This window comes from Leopardus geoffroyi, chromosome A3 (assembly GCF_018350155.1).
Source record: "Leopardus geoffroyi isolate Oge1 chromosome A3, O.geoffroyi_Oge1_pat1.0, whole genome shotgun sequence".
In the NCBI taxonomy this organism is placed as follows: Eukaryota; Metazoa; Chordata; class Mammalia; order Carnivora; family Felidae; genus Leopardus; species Leopardus geoffroyi.
In genome coordinates this window covers 103,763,277-103,778,929 of record NC_059336.1, presented here as the reverse complement: position 1 = coordinate 103,778,929, position 15,653 = coordinate 103,763,277, and the positions used below count along the sequence as shown (strand labels likewise).

Below are 15,653 nucleotides of genomic sequence, written 5' to 3'. Positions count from 1 at the left end.
ATATGTGATCTGTAAATATTTTCTCCCATTCTATAGATTGTCTTTCTACTTTTTTAATCACGTCCTTTGTGGGGTGCCCAGGTGCCTCAGTCAGTTGAGCGTCTGACTTCAGCTCAGGCCATGATCTTAAGGTTTGTGGGTTCAAGCCCTGTGTCAGTTTGAGCCCACATTGGGCTCTGTGCTGATAGCTCAGAGCCTGGAGCCTGCTTCGGGTTCTGTCTCCCTCTCTCTGTCCCTCCCCTGCTCACTCTCTCTCTCTCTCTCTCTCTCAAAAAATAAATAAAACATTTAAAAAAAATGTCCTGGCTCAATCGATGGAGCCTGTGGCTCTTGACTAGGGTCGTGAGTTCAAGCCCCACAGGGTGTAGGGATTGCTTAAAAATAAAATCTTTAAAAAAATAATGTCCTTTGATACACAAAAGTTTCATTTTGATGAGGTTCAGTCTAAGTATATTTTTCTTTTGTTGCTTATGCCTTTGTTGTCAAATCCAATAATCTGTTGCCAAATATGGCATTATGAAGGTTCACTTCTGTGTTTTCTTCTAAGAGTTTTGTGGTTTTGGCATCTACATTATGGCCACTGGTCCATTTTGAGTTACTTTTTGCACATGGTGTAAGGGAGAGGTTCAACTTCATTCTTTTGTCTATGGAAATCTACTTGTCCTGCACCATTTACGGAGGGGATTGTATTTTCCCCCTTGAATGGACTTGGCGTTCTTGTGAAACATCAATTGGCCGTAGATGCGTGAATTTACTTCTGGACTCTCGGTTCTGTTCTGTTGATCCCTGTGTTTATTCTCATGCTGGTACCACACTGTTTGGGTTACTGTAGCTTTGTAGTAGTTACGAAATCAAGAAGTGCAAATTCTCTGACTTTGTTTTTCTATTTATTTATTTAAAGTATAAATGACACACAGTATCTTATTAGTTTCAGGTGTGCATCATAGTGATTTGATGTTTGTATACACTGCGAAATGACTCCCACAATATGTCTACTTTCCATCTGTCACCATATACGCTTATTATAATATTATTGGCGATATTCCCTATGCCGTACATTACATCCTCAGGACTTATGACTGAAAGCTTGTGCGCCTGGATCCCTTTTACGTATTTTGCTCATTTTCCAGCCCCTCCCGTCTGGGGTAACTACCAGTGTGTCTCCAACATCTATGAGTCTGTTTCTGTTTGTCTCATTTGTACCTCTGTTTTGGTTTTTAGATTCCACGTACAAGTGAAATCACACACTATTTGTCTTTCTCTGTCTGACTTATTTCGCATAGCATAATACCTTCTCGGTCCATCCATGTCATTGCAAATGGCAAGATTTCATTCTTTTTTATAGCCAAGCAATAGTCCACAGAGGTATCATCTTCTTTATCTTCTTTATCCATTCATCTCTCCATGGACACTTGGGCTGTTCTATACCTTGGCTACAAATAATGCAGCTTTGTTTTTCTTTCTCAAGATTGTTTCGAATATATGGGGCCCTTTGAGATTCCATACGAATTTTGAGAATAGATTCCTTCACTTCTACAAAAAAAAAAAAAAAAAAAAAAAAAAAAAGAAAGAAAGAGCTGTTGAAATTTTGATAGGGACTGCATTGAATCTGTAGATTGCTTTGGATAGTATTGCCATTTTCACAACATTAAGTCTTCCTACCCTTGAACACAGGATGCCTTTCCATTTATTTAGGGCTCCTTTAATTCCTTTCAGCAATCTCCAAAACTTTCTTCAGCCTATTTGTGTCTGTGACTCACATAACCTCTCAGGATAATGAGGGCCATATGTTTCCCTTACCCACTACATAAATTAGTGTTAAAGCCAATAGAACATGTTGTCTCTCTCAATTTTTGCAGGCGTTCTTAATTTCAGTATTTTCGGTTTTGGTAAGCAAATCCCAGTGTGTGCCTTCATGATTTCCTTGATATTATATATACATATGCCCTGTCAGCCACCACTTTCACAGATTAAAAACTCTCACTCTTGGGGTGCCTGGGCGGCTCAGTGGGTTAAGCGCCCGACTTCAGCTCAGGTCACGATCTCACAGCTCATGGGTTCAAACCCCACATTGGGCTCTATGCTGACAGCTCCGAGACTGGAACCTGCTTCAGATTCTGTGTTTCCCTCTCTCTCTCTGCCCTTTCCCTGCTTGAGCTCTGTCTCTCTGTCTCTCTCTCTCTCAAAAACAAATAGACTTTAAAAAACAAAACAAAACAAAACAAAAACCTCTCACTCTTGGGGCACATGGGTGGCTCAGTTGGTTAAATGTCCAACTTCAGCTTGGGTCATGATCTCGCATGAACTCTCGCATGATCTCGCATTGAACTCACATGCTTTGTGAGTTCAAATCCCTCATCGGGATTGCTGCTGTCAGCGCAGAGCCCACTTTGGATCCTCAGTCTCCCTCTTTCTCTGCCCCTCCCTTGTTTCTGCTTTCTCTCTCTCAAAAATAAATAAAACATTAAAAGAAAAAACCTCTGACTCTTTTTGGTATCCCCTCACACAGAGTTTTATCAGTTTCCCTTCTCCTAGTTCTGCTACATTCCCTATCCAATAAGCAAACATATTCAGCCAAGTTGTATACTGTTCAACCTGCTTTAACATCCGGGTGGGAGACACCCCAGTGTTCAGGGTATTAAAAAACAGACCCGCAATGTTGACCCTATGTCCAGGTGCCATGGCAAGAGGTACTGAAAACCCACGGCCTTGACCTCACAGAGGGAGGAGAGAGACCCAGTGAAGGAGACAGGATTTCCAGCTGGTGGTTTAGGGCAGACCCCATGGAAGAGGACCCATTTAAAGAAGGAGATTACAGTATGGGGTCCTTAGACTCACAATTAGTAGTGTGTCATCAGAAGGTAGAGTTGGTGTTTTATGAATGAGTTCCAGGAGGAATCTGAAACTTCTGAAAATGAATGTTGGGTTTGAGATGTATTCAGATATGTGCGTTTTATGGGGCGGAGGCAGGAATCCATGGCTCTCATTAGATTCTCAAAAAAGGAGGTCAGGCTCAAGAAAGATCCTCCCGAATGAGGGGCTGATCAGAGGGCTCATTTCTCGCTTGTTGCTAGGAAGCTCAATGTGGATGTGGAGAAATATTATTATGTACACGGGCCAGAGGCTAACGCATTCAGAAGCTCTGAACCTAGATTCAAGGTGCCTTCGTTGTCCTAAAATTGTTTATTTGTTTTATGTTTTTATTTTAGCACATTTTTTCCAGAAATGGTCACTCATCTGAGTCTTAGAGGTGATGATCCCAATAACGAAGCATGGGGGTCCTAGGAGGCAAGTCCTCTCAGTGAGGAGACACAAGATGTTGCTGCAGAGGGAGAGAGAGAGAGAGAGAGAGAGAGAGAGAGAGAGATGTTGCAAAGGAGGGAGACCCAGGGGGGACAGAGAACAGGAGGCTTTAGATATCCGAGAACAATGCTGAGTCCCTGGGCTGCCGAAGGACCAGGGGAGGGAACCCTGAAATTGAGGAAGGGAGAGAAGAAAAAGAACTCAAACTGGGGAGCTTCAGAGTCGACTTTCAAAGCTCAGTGCAAAAGCTTACTTCTGGAGGGCCTGGCCTGATTTCCCAGCCTTGTCCACGTCGCCCGTCCCTGAGCCATAAGCCTCTTGCTCTCCCTCCAGACCAGGCCCTCTCCACAGCTTCCAGGGAGTCTGCTGGGCCTGGCACACACCAGACGCCTGGGCTCCCTACCCTTCCCCAAAAGGCGGCCCCCTCATTCTCAGAAAGTGACCCTCTGGAAGACTGGGCCTCCCCATCCGTCACACGGGACCGGTGATCACCCTGACAGTCTCCTCGGGTGTATTCAAAAGATAAGCTGTGCCGAATGTGCTTCCTCTCCTAACTGGTCACGATGACACACAGACAGAGGTCCCCGGAGCTCGGGTGGCCCTGGCCTTCCAGATGCCCCAGCGCCTGTCGCCCTCGGTTCGGCTTCGCCATGGATCCTGGGATGGCAGGCTTCCCATTCGTTCACCCTGTGGGCTGTTTGTTTCCGAAGCGGGGAACAGGAGCGTCGGCAGAGCAGGATCACGGGAAGGCCCGAGAGCGGGCACAGAACAATTGGTGAGGTTCCTGGCCCAGACTTCCCTTTTGGCACCGTCCCAAGTGACCCTGGTGCCGGCGGCAGGAGCAGACGCAAGCGTGGGGGTGCTCAGCGCCTGCACAGAGCGTCTTTCTTGGGCAGAAGAGGGCCCCGGGCAGCCCACGGACCCTGGCCAGGGACTCAAGAGGGACACACAGCTGCCTCTCCTTTTCCAGACCAGCCTGGACCTCTGCTGCCCAAAGACACAACTGTTTCCATCTCGACCCACTTGATCGGAGACCCCGGCGGTCCACACCCGACGAGACGCGTGCCACCGGAATCGTGCGATGAACACGTCATTGTGTTTTCTCGTGCACGCGCCGGCCTTCTGCCTTTCTTCTGCTCTTCCGTGGTGGCATCTGTTGGCTGCTGAGTCACGCAGCAGGTGACGTGCGGCCCACTCCATATGTGTGAGCTCTGTGGCCATTTGCAGCCTGTGGTTCCCCCATGAGTCAGTAGAATTGGGACATCACTGAGCAGATGTTACGGAGGTAACACGACGGTCACAGGGTGTGTGCCAGGGATGAGTTTTGAATCTTTGAAGGGGAGAACTACACTCAAGTCTATTTTGAATGAGCTGAGTCACGGCCGCTTCAAGGACAACGCTCAGCTGCAGCCACCAACGGCAAACCCAAACCCTGGGGCCTTTTGGCGAAGATTCAGAAGTTTCTATAAAATGATGCCGTTTCGAGGAGAACTGAAACATTTTTTTTTTTTTTTCTGATGACAACGTGGATGTTTCTGTAAAACTTTATAAACGAAAACGTAGAACAATTACTTTCTTACTCGTGCTTAAGTAACAGACGGCAGGGCATCTATTTAAAACTTTAAATCAAGTTCCAAATTTATAGTTTTTTGTTTTTTGTTTTTTGTTTTGTTTTTTTTTTTTTTTACAAGCTCAGTACAGAAGGAGGAGGGTACAGGAGAATGGGGAAGACCCAGGGTAAGAGATTTTGTAATTCGCTCAAAATGTGAGCAAGGCATCGATTCCTTCGCCGTTTACAAGTCACGCTTGCAATTTGGTCCTTTGGTTGGTTGGTTTTGGGTAGAAAACTCCTTCTGAAAACTCAGAAGGAGATGCCTTCGATCAGGCATCTTTTAAGATGCCTTTCCGCTCCCTGAAGTGGCTTTGCGTCTTTGGGATGGGTCTCAGCCATGCTGAGTCCTCTCGAGTCCTGGGCAGCTGGCTGGGCTGTGTAGACAGCTGTGTAGACAGTGAGGGCTCTGTGAAGGCTGTTGGTATGATTTACCCCGGTGCAGGGGGCTGACTCACAGCCCCCGGGGGATGTGAGTTTGGGGTGGAAGGTGGGCTTACTTCAAGTTGTGCAGACTGAGCTCCCCCCACACCCATTCAATGCCCAGATGGGAGGTCCCACTCGGGGACCAAGACGCTCAGAATCCTGGGGGGCCCCTGGGGGAGCACCCTTGAGTTCCACTGGCGGCTGGAGAAGTTGAGTAGCAGAGAAGCCAGGTGGAATCCTCACGGTGGGGTCCTCGCTGCAGCCTTCAGGGTGCAACCCTGAGATGCGGCCCCCTCCTTTCTGATTCATGGGACAGACGGTCCTTGAACCCTCTGTCTCCCAGACACTTAACTCACCCTTTGATCTGCTGATATTTCTCTCCTCTCTTCCCCACAAGCTTGTCTGACTTTACTCCGTGTGCGGTGGGTTTGTTGAGGAAATGAGGGCAGGTCCGTGGGCCAGAAGCACTCATAGCTTCGACGAATCTCACCTCTCTCCAGGTCTTTGTCCCCGGCCCTTCACAGACCCCTTTACAGAGTACTTTGCCAGAATGCTCTTGTCTTCCTTCACTCTGCCAGCATGGCAACTTGGAGCCTTCTAGACCACCAGTATCATGGAAGTCAGCTCCTGAGGCCCACTTGGCCAACTTCCCATGGGCTCCCTGGTGGTCAGGATTTACTTCGTGAGGCCTGAAGCCAGACAGCAGCGAAGGCAGAACTCCTAATCACGGCCTTGGCTTTGCCTCTAACCCTGATCTATGCCTCATTCACCTCTGTCCTGTTCTCTATCCTCCCAGATTTCTTTTTTTTTTTTTTTTTTTTTTTTTTTGACGTGTATCTATTTTTGTAGAGACAGACAGAGTGTGAGCAGGGGAGGGGCAGAGAAAGAGAGGGAGACACAGAATCCGAAGCAGGCTCCAGGCTCTGAGCTGTCAGCCCAGAGCCTGACGTGGGGCTCAAACTCCTGAACTACGAGATCGTGATCTGAAGTCGGATACTTTGCCCACTGAGCCACCCAAACGCCCCCATCCTCCCAGATTTCTTTTGGCCTCCCCCTCCCTCCCCTCCTTCCCCCCCCCCGTCTCCCTCTCTTTCTTGCCCCAGAACATGAAGAGAACCAGGGAGCAAGCCCCCACATTCCCGGCCCCCCCTTTACTGTTGTCCCTCAGGGTAGACGCCGGACTTTTCACCGAGGCAGGATGTGACAGTGAGGTGATGTGGTACATGGTCTTTGTCACAGCCCCTGGCTGCCACCTCAAATCCCTGGGGACATGTTTCAGCTCCCTCCCTCCTTCTGAGCAACATCCTGTGATCAACCTTCCAACCCTCGGACCAGCATGGCATCCCAGCCCCCCCTGCCGTGTGCATGACTGGAATTTCCAAGGCCCTTCAGACTCCCTCCCAGCACAAGGATGTTCCCCTGGAGCGTTCTGTCACATAAATTCTTCCAAGAATTTGTTGCCAGGAAAAAAAAAAATTCCCTGAAGAATATTTTCTTTTATTAGACAATAAGAGCTGCATACCACACTGTTTTCCTTTTTTTTTTTTTTTTTTTTCTTTCCCTTTCCTTACCAGGAAGTTAGAGCTACACTTGTATAGATTACTAAGGCAATCATCAGCCCTCTTTCTGTCCCCTTGCTACAGCCACTTGTCTGGGGTATTCTGGGTGTGTACCCCTGTGTGGTCATCATGAATGGGGTGCAAACCCTGCTAACCGTGCGGGAAGGCTGTCCGGGCGGCCCTGTGGTCTTGACATGCTGCCCTCACCCTGCCCCCACCCCCCACCCCCCACTCCCCACCTTGTTGGGCCCCGCGGTCTCTCCCAGCAGTCACGTCCACTGCAGAGTCCGCTCTGAGTATTGGATTTGGGGTCCTGCAATCCCCAGGCTCCGGCTTAGGGGTCACAGTGCCACCCAGATCAACCCCTGCCCCCCTTCACTTCACGAAATGGAGCTTCCCGAAGAAAACGAAGGCATTTTGCCTGGATGAGGATCCCTTGAAGCCTGGGGAGGCTCCTGGCCTGGGGCCCAGGTTTTCCCCTCTGCTGTCGGTCCCCATTTTGCACCCCGTCTGGGGCAACCCGAGGGAGAAGGTGAGGAAGAGGGAATTTCGGTCTTGCAGGTGGAGGAAAGGGATCGTGGCAGTGAGAGAGGCCCGCAAATGTGAAACCACGCCAGCGGGTACAATCGTCCCTGGAGGAGGTTCTGACTCCATCCTGGGGCGGGACTTCATCCCAGGCGGTCAAGGTGGGGTTTGCAAGGCATGTAGACAGGTGCCCCTCACCAGGCCCCCAGGGTTTGGAGGTATTTCTGCGACTTCCTTCTGTCTTCCCAGGCTTCGAAACAGAACAATAAGCAAGACGAAAACTTGCAGTCAGCAGGGAACTATTTCTTTGAGTTTGGTGGCTGAGCCCTTCACCAAGCCCCACCGCGGACCGAGGGCTCTTTTGTCCTTGGGGAGAAAGGCTGTTCCCCGTAAGCTTGGATTATTTTATCCAGCAGGACTGGGTACAGTTATGGTGGAAGTTTCCCCTTAAATGATAACTTGCGCCCTGACGTTAAACCACCCTATCTTTTCTCCCATAGGCACACCCCAAGGGAGACAGAGATGTGAAAATCATCTGAAAGCCAGTGTGAGGTTGGCATTGGAGCCACTAACACAGCTAGAACAGGGCTGCACCGTTGACAACCTGCCACCCTGGTTTCCAGTAGCTCCATCAAGCACGGGAGTAGGGGGACAGACACCAAGGTGTCTGGGGCCCTCAGACCTCACGCCATCTCACTGGTTTGTTGGGTGAGAGTGTGAGTTGAGTAGAGCCATCCTTTATCCCAGACTTGGCATCAGACCTGGGATTAACGCCTCCATTGTCTGCAGTCCTGGGTCTCTGCCCCACCACCTGCCAATCGGTCCCCTGCCAGCTGTGCAGAAAGACAGGCTCCGTGTCAGGTCACCAAATGGGCCAGCACCTGAAATGGCCTAATAAATAAGCCCGGGTGTTGAGGTTTGTGGGCACACATTTGCCGAGCACACTGGCGCTCTCCGCCTGGGAGCTGATGGGGTACCCCGTGCCCCCCCACCCCGTCCCAGTCCCTGGCTCCTGTCAGTGGGAGGAGAGATTTGAAAGCTGCAAGAGGCAATGAGTCCCCTGTAGGCCATCACCGTGCCCAAGAGAGAACTCCTTGCACAGGGGAAGGCTGAGAAGTGGCTCATGCCCCTTCTTGGCTTGTCTGCCTTTCCGGAGACCCTTCTACCCTAAATTGAGACCAGAGTTTGGGATGAGGTCCGCCTCCTCTGAGCTAGCTTCTGCCCCTGTTCCTTTGGTCCCTACCCCTGAAATGCTTTCAGATCCTTGCAGAGGCCTGGTCTCCCTTGCTCTGGCCCTGTGCTCAAGCTGGGACTTCCACCTTGGCCTATGTGTTAGTCAGGGATCTCCAGAAAAACGGAACGAAAAGGATGTGTCCGAGAGGATATTTATTATCATAGGACTTGGTAGAAGTCCCGATCTGGCTTCGAAAGACCAGGAACCATGAGTGATGTCTGAGGGCAAGAGAAGAGGGACGTCAGCTCAAGCAGAGAGAGAATGAAGTCACCCTTCTTCTGCTTTTCTTTCTACCTGGGTGCCCATTGGGCGGGTGGGGACGGGTGGGTGATGCCTGGACACACTGGGGAGGGCCATCTGCTCTACTCAGTCTACCAGTGCAAATGCTAACATCTTCCAGAAACACCCTGACAGACACACCCAGACATAATGCTTGCACCAGCTCTCTGGGCATCCCTTAGCTAGCCAAGTTGCCCAAATTAACCATCCCGGTCTGTCTACTTTGTCTTTCCCATCCCGGTCTGGGGATTCTCCTGGCCCTCCAAGACCGGGTTGGGGCCTCTTCCGTGCTCCCATGGCCCCTGTCCTCCCGCTGGTCCCATCACTGCATTATGGTATTCCTCTTATGGGTCTTCCTTGGGGAAAAACAGGGTCAGTCTGAGTCACTGATATAACCACAGTGCCCCTCACACAGTCTGGCAACAGCAGACTCCTCAGAATACTCAATGCATGAAAATACCCTGGGTTTACTGGATTTGAGCCTCTGACTGGACAGAACTAACAGTGAAGGTCAGAGCAGTTGGCAGGCAGGGTCCCGCACCGTGTGGAGTACGGGTCCTCCAAATCCAGGGACCCGGCCAGTTCTAACACTTGGGACACGTTGCGGGGGGCGGGGGGGGGTGGGCGGGAAGGAGAGGGTCTGTTTCAGTGGGACCGCTCAAGTTTTAGGAAAGCTATAAACAGGTGGACTGGATGTGATGGGCTCTTTCATTTCTCCAGGTTGGAGGTGCCTAGGTCAGAGTACCCAGATGGCCCCCACTCCGCCACCTCCACGAGGCAAAATTATCTGGGCAGCCCCTGCTCCATCATCTGCGCAAAGGCAGAGCCCCCAGACACGCCCGACTCTGGGGTCTCTGCGAACCTCCGGGGTTTGGCTCACTCTGGTTCCCAGCACCCAGTGCAATCCCTGACCCAGGGTAGCTGCTCAACAATTGGTGGTTGAGTGACTGAAAGAAGAAGAGAGTGAGTTCATGGACAAGGAGATCTTTTCTTGGAAAACTGATAATGTAGCCCCAGCTGTGTCTCTGGAGACCCTTGCGTTCAAATTAGAAAAAACAAGCAAACAAACAAACGAATCCCAAACTCCCCTTTAATATATTTAAAGGTGACTTCCCACCGGGAGTATCCCCTCTCCCCCATGAGGACATGGGAGCGTTGAATGGGATCTTCACTTACGTGCCCATCAGGATGAGCAGGGTCCAAATGACGGGGCACTTACCACCTCGAGATAAGAATGAGCTGCATCCACAGATAGCCACAAAGATAGAGCTGAAGGAAAGCAAATAGCCCAACGACTCCGTTCACCGCTAACGTGTAAAGCCCAGTGAACGGTGGGGCTGGGGGAGGTGAGGTCAAGCTGCATCTTCTTTAAAAAGATCTGGGGGGGTGCCTGGGCGGCTCAGTCGGTTAAGTGTCCGACTTCGGCTCGGGTCATGATCTCACAGTCCGTGAGTTCGAGCCCCGTGTCGGGCTCTGTGCTGACCGCTCAGAGCCTGGAGCCTGTTTCACATTCTGTGTCTCCCTCTCTCTCTGATCCTCCCCTGTTCATGCTCTGTCTCTCTCTGTCTCAAAAATAACTAAACGTTAAAAAAAAAATTAAAAAAAAAAAAAAAAAAAGATCTGGGGGCACCTGGGCGGCTCAGTCGGTTGAACGTTGGGCTTCGGCTCAGGTCACGATCTCGCGGTTCGTGGGTTTGAGCCCTGCATCAGGCTCATTGCTGCCCGTGTGCAGAGCCCTCTTCAGATCCTCTGTCCCACTCTCTCTGCCCCTCCCCCCTCTCAAAAAATAATAAAAACAGGAAAAAATAAAAAATAAAGTAAAAAGACCTGAAGCCACGTACAGAAAATGTTACCATTCACGAAGTGTTAAGCAGTGTCACCATTATTGGGTGTATTTGTTATGTCACTCTCCGGAGCTTTTTTGGAAGAAGCAATGTTCGCCCTTTCTCAGAAATAATTTAGGAACCAAGCGGTTACTTCACTTAGCATTTGCTGTAGACCCTAGAAGAATGATTTAGAGTTACTTTACCAAGATGGTATAGAAATCGTACTTGGGAAAAAGGATTCTTCTTTGAATTCACTTCTCCCAGCTTCCTAACTCCCCAGTTCAGCCTCCTTTGCCCCAGGCTGCCCCCCTAACCAATGCAGGTTGGCGTCTCCCACCTCCCTTCCTCCTCGCCTTCTGGTGCCGTCTTCCTCAGACATCTGAGCACCCCCCCCCACCCCCACCCCCGCCCCATGTCCAGATATCAAGCGAATCTTTCGCTTAATGACAGTGAGTGAGGTGTCTACACAGCACGTCATGGATCTCAAACCTCAAGCAGCACTGGAATCACCAGAAGCTTATTCAAGTGGATTCGCAGGCCCTACCCCCCAGAGCTTCTGATTCAGTAGGTCTGGGATGCAACTCGAGGATCTGCATTTCTCCCGAGTTCTCAGGTGATGCTGAGACCACTAGCCCAGAGGTCACACACTGAGAAGCACTCTACTGGAGAATGCTGGAACATCATCACACCCGTGCCTTACACACACACCTGCGAGAGTGAATGGCACATCTCCTGCGAGCCCGGCCTCTCGCTTCCCGGTACCCTCTGCCAGTCCCCAAATGTCATCGTTGCCACAATCGCTGGCGTTCATTTTCGTCTTTATCCCTCTCAGCATGGAACAAACGTTTTTAAACTTTTTTTTTTAAGCATTTATTTACTATTTTTGAGAGACAGAGAGAGACAGGGCGTGAGCGGGGGAGGGGCAGAGAGAGAGAGGGAGACGCAGAATCCGTGCTGAGCCATCAGCCCAGAGCCCGACACAGGGCTCGAACCCACGAACCGTGAGATCATGACCTGAGTTGGAGTCGGACGTTTAACCGACCGAGCCGCCCAGGCGCCCTTCGGCATAGCACAAATTTCATCATGTTTGTTTCCATCTGGTCTGGACCCAGCAAGCCGACTTTTGACCGGAAGAGAACATTCAAAATTAAATAAGCATTATCGTGTGAAGAATGAAGAGAAGAGCAGGAACACGAAAATGCCTAAGAGGTGATAAGAAACGAAGGAAGAAAAGCAACGAGGATCAAGAAATAAGAAGGAAGGCGATATTTTCCATGCCTACTGCTGTGAGGTGACTCGGGAGCTAGCTGGATGTCCTGCTTCTCTGCGCGTCGGAGAGGATAATTTATGACTGGCAGGAATTCTCCCTTTTGAGTCTGTTGTCACCCTCTCTTGAGAGGCCTTCAGATGTCCCCAGGGACTGTCCACACTGTCCTGGAGGCCCACACCTCCTGACAGAGGCGCCAGAGCCATCTGGGCCCCCAGGGCCTGTCCCCGGAGGACACCCCTGGGAAGCAGGATGACAAAGCGAGTAGACATTTCCCTCTCGGGGGCCTTCGGGCTTAAACACGTCCTTCCTTAAGTCAGGAAATGAATCTGTGGCAAACAGGACAAGGGTGTGTGGGGGGAGTTGGGTGGGGAGCCTCGGGCCTTCACAGACGTCAGAGCTGAGACCGAGGGGAGGAGCCAGCTGTTCTAGGACCTCCAACCCCCCTCCCCGCCACGGGCGTGGGAATCACCCGAGTCCACCTACCACAGATTCTCATGTAATAGGCCTGGAATGGAGTCTGGCTGACAAAAACTCCCCCAGCTGGTTGCACAGGGCAGGCTGCGGCCTCGAGGACCTAGAGGCGAGTTCAGACCACCACTCGCCTTCTGCAGGAGAGGAGACTGAGCTTCAGAGAGGCTGAGCCACTTGCCCAAGGTCACGGTATAAGTGACTTGGCGGAAGATGGATGATGTGAAGTCCCGTCTCCATCCACCTGTTCTCACGTGGGGAGAAAAGTCTTCTCGTTTCTGAGGTGAGAACCAGCTGACTCTTCTCTCCCTACCAGTTTTCAGGGTCATCTATCCGGTGGGGCTCTGTCCACACACTGCTGAAATGAGCCTGGAAGCTTCCTATCCTGACAAACAGGCTCCTGGGAGGCCTGATGGCTCCAGGCTACTAACACTCCACAGGGGACCTGTACCTGTGTTTGCCCTGTGGTAGCGTGCAGGCCATGAACCTCCTCTCGTCGTTTCTGTACTCCCAAGGAGGGAGCTTGTCACGTCAGATTGGGGCACAGCGGGTGTGAAATACGGTGCCCACAGAGGGACGTCAGCTAGACTAAAAAATGAATCAGTAACAGAAAAACATTGCGGGGCATCTGCAGTTTACTGAGTGTCCGCCCTGTCAGGCACTGAGTCTGCAGCAACTGGACATCTCATGAAAACCCTCTGGCAGGCAGCCCACCCGGCGGACGTGGAAATGAACCAGCGCAGGCTCTGCTGGGAGGGGTGGTGCGTGTGACAAGGCGGGGAGGCTGGAGCTAGAAGGCCGGGCCTCGGCTGCACTTGATTTGCTGAATGTGCTGACCCAGAGCTGGGCCGGAGCAGGCTGGGGTGACTCCCTAGGTGTCAGGGAATGAGGCAGACCTTCTAAGAGTGGCGGGCCCCATTTTCGTCGTTTTGCAGGCTGACCCTCCCATCTTAGAAAAGCGCAGGATGAGGTGACTTGGCACACTGCCAGAGGACAGCTGGGGTGTCTCCTGCCCACTCGGAGCTACCCCAGCAACTGGAAAGGAAAGGCGACCAACTGGAAAGGCTGGGATGCCAGCCGGTCGAGGCCTTGGTTTTCTCATGTCTACACAGGCGTCGTGGCAGGGATCGGATGCGATCGCGGGCGTCAGCTTCCTGGGATGGCGCTCAGCATGTTGCAAGTGCTCCGTGGACGTTCGATGCTGCCCGTGGTGCTGGTTTTGTGATGAGTCCGGAAACGGCTTCTCCTACCCGTTGAAAAAGCACACGAAACCCTCGAAGCAAACACAAATGTAGCAGATGAAAGCATGCAGCGTAGCATGGTCCCCAGGCCAGCTTCTCCTCCGCACGAATGAGTTTGTTTTGTCACATCTTTGTCCTGTGCAGTTTCCACTGGAGCCTTTACAGAAGGGCCCCGGGGACCTAGAGCGAAAGCCCTTACTCTGCTTTAATTAGGATTAATAAGCCCAGTGCTCTGCGTAGGTTGTGACAGAAGTGTCCAGTTCATTCGTCATCCATTCATTCATTTATCCACTCATTCATTCATTCATTCATTCATCCACTCATTAATTCATTCATCCACTCATTCATTCATTCATCCATTCATTCATTCATCCACTCACTCATTCATTCATCCATCCATCCACTCATCCATCCATCCACTCATCCATCCATCCACTCATCCATTCATACACTCATCCATTCATTCATTCATCCATCCATCCACTCATTCATTCTTTCATTCATCCACTCATTCATTCATTCATCCATCCACTCATTCATTCATCCATCCATCCATCCACTCATCCATTCATCCATCCATTCATTCATTCATTCATCCATCCACTCATCCATTCATCCATCCATTCATTCATTCCTTCATCCATCCACTCATCCATTCATCCATCCATTCATTCATTCACTCACTCACTCATTCATTCATCCACTCATCCATTCATTCATCCACTCATCCATTCATTCATCCACTCATCCATTCATTCATCCACTCATTCATTCATTCATCCACTCATCCATTCATTCATCCACTCATTCATTCATTCATCCACTCATTCATTCATTCATTCATTCATTAATTCATCATTTACCTACTCAACACCTGCCCATACCAAGCACTGCTTCAGGGGCTAGAATGCTGTGACATCAAGACAAAGAAAGAACTGGCATGCTAGTGAGGGGGACAGATCACAGAGAAGGAACCTGCAGAAACACTGATGAAAATCAGAGTGCAAGGCGACGGGATTGTGTGGGGCAAGAGGCCTGTCTGAGGAGTGACCCCAGAGACCCGAGGGGTCGGAGGACCATGGCGTCTGGCTGAGCACTCCAGGCTGAGAGAGAAGCCAGAATGAAGCTCTGAGGTGGGAGCCCCCTCACAACGAGCACAGGTCGTGGTAGTCAGCTAACCATATTTATTAACATGGGCAGTCTGGAAGCTGCACATGCTGTCCCAGAGCTCTTAGGTGAGCAGACCCTTGTCACACTCATGGGGAGACACAGAAAAGGAGGCTTTGTATAAAACGTGAGGAACCAGGGGCGCCTGGGTGGCTCTGTCAGTGAAGCGTCTGACTCTTGATTTTGGCTCAGGTCGTGGACTCATGGCTTCGTGAGTTGGAGTCCCGCATCTGGCTCTGCGTACTGACCTCGAGGATCCTGCTTAGCTTCTCCCTCTCTCCCTCTCTGCCCCTCCCCCCACTCACACTCTGTCTCTCTCCAAAACAAAAACAAAAACAAAAACGTGCAGAACCACGTGAGCACAGCACATCTTAAATTGGGGCCACCCACTTTGTCAGTAAGGGCTCTGCCTCTCCATCTCTCTCTCTCTTTCTCTTTTTTTTTTTAGAGAGAGAGAGAGAGGGAGAGCACGTGCATGTGCCAGAGCACGCTCGAGTTGGGGAGGGGGCAGAGAGAGAGGAAGAGACAATTCTAGGCAGGCTCCACACTGTCAGTGCAGAGCCCGATGCCTGATGCGGGGCTCAAACTCACGAACCAGGACATTGTGACCTGAGCCGAAATCAGATGCTTAACCGACCGAGCCACCCAGGTGCCCCAGGACCCTGTCTTTTGGACAGACGACCATATATTAAGCCAAAGGAATGGCTATCTAAGAGTGGACATGTCAGCCATCAACTGACAGAGCC

The 15,653-nt window shown here is 50.8% G+C and overlaps 1 long non-coding RNA gene across 3 annotated transcripts in view; it reads right to left on the bottom strand.

Moving 5' to 3' along the window:
• Positions 1-12,095: 12,095 nt before the first annotated feature.
• The window catches only part of LOC123581137, a 156,714-nt gene continuing 153,156 nt past the window's right edge, over positions 12,096-15,653 (bottom strand). For 2 of the 3 annotated variants that reach the window (XR_006703618.1, XR_006703620.1), the window contains 2 exons: positions 12,515-13,772; positions 12,096-12,268 (listed from right to left, as the gene is read on the bottom strand). This is a non-coding gene — a long non-coding RNA (uncharacterized LOC123581137). Of the gene's footprint in view, positions 12,269-12,514; positions 13,773-15,653 lie in introns of those variants that run through there. The other variant, XR_006703617.1, reaches the window with a different exon arrangement.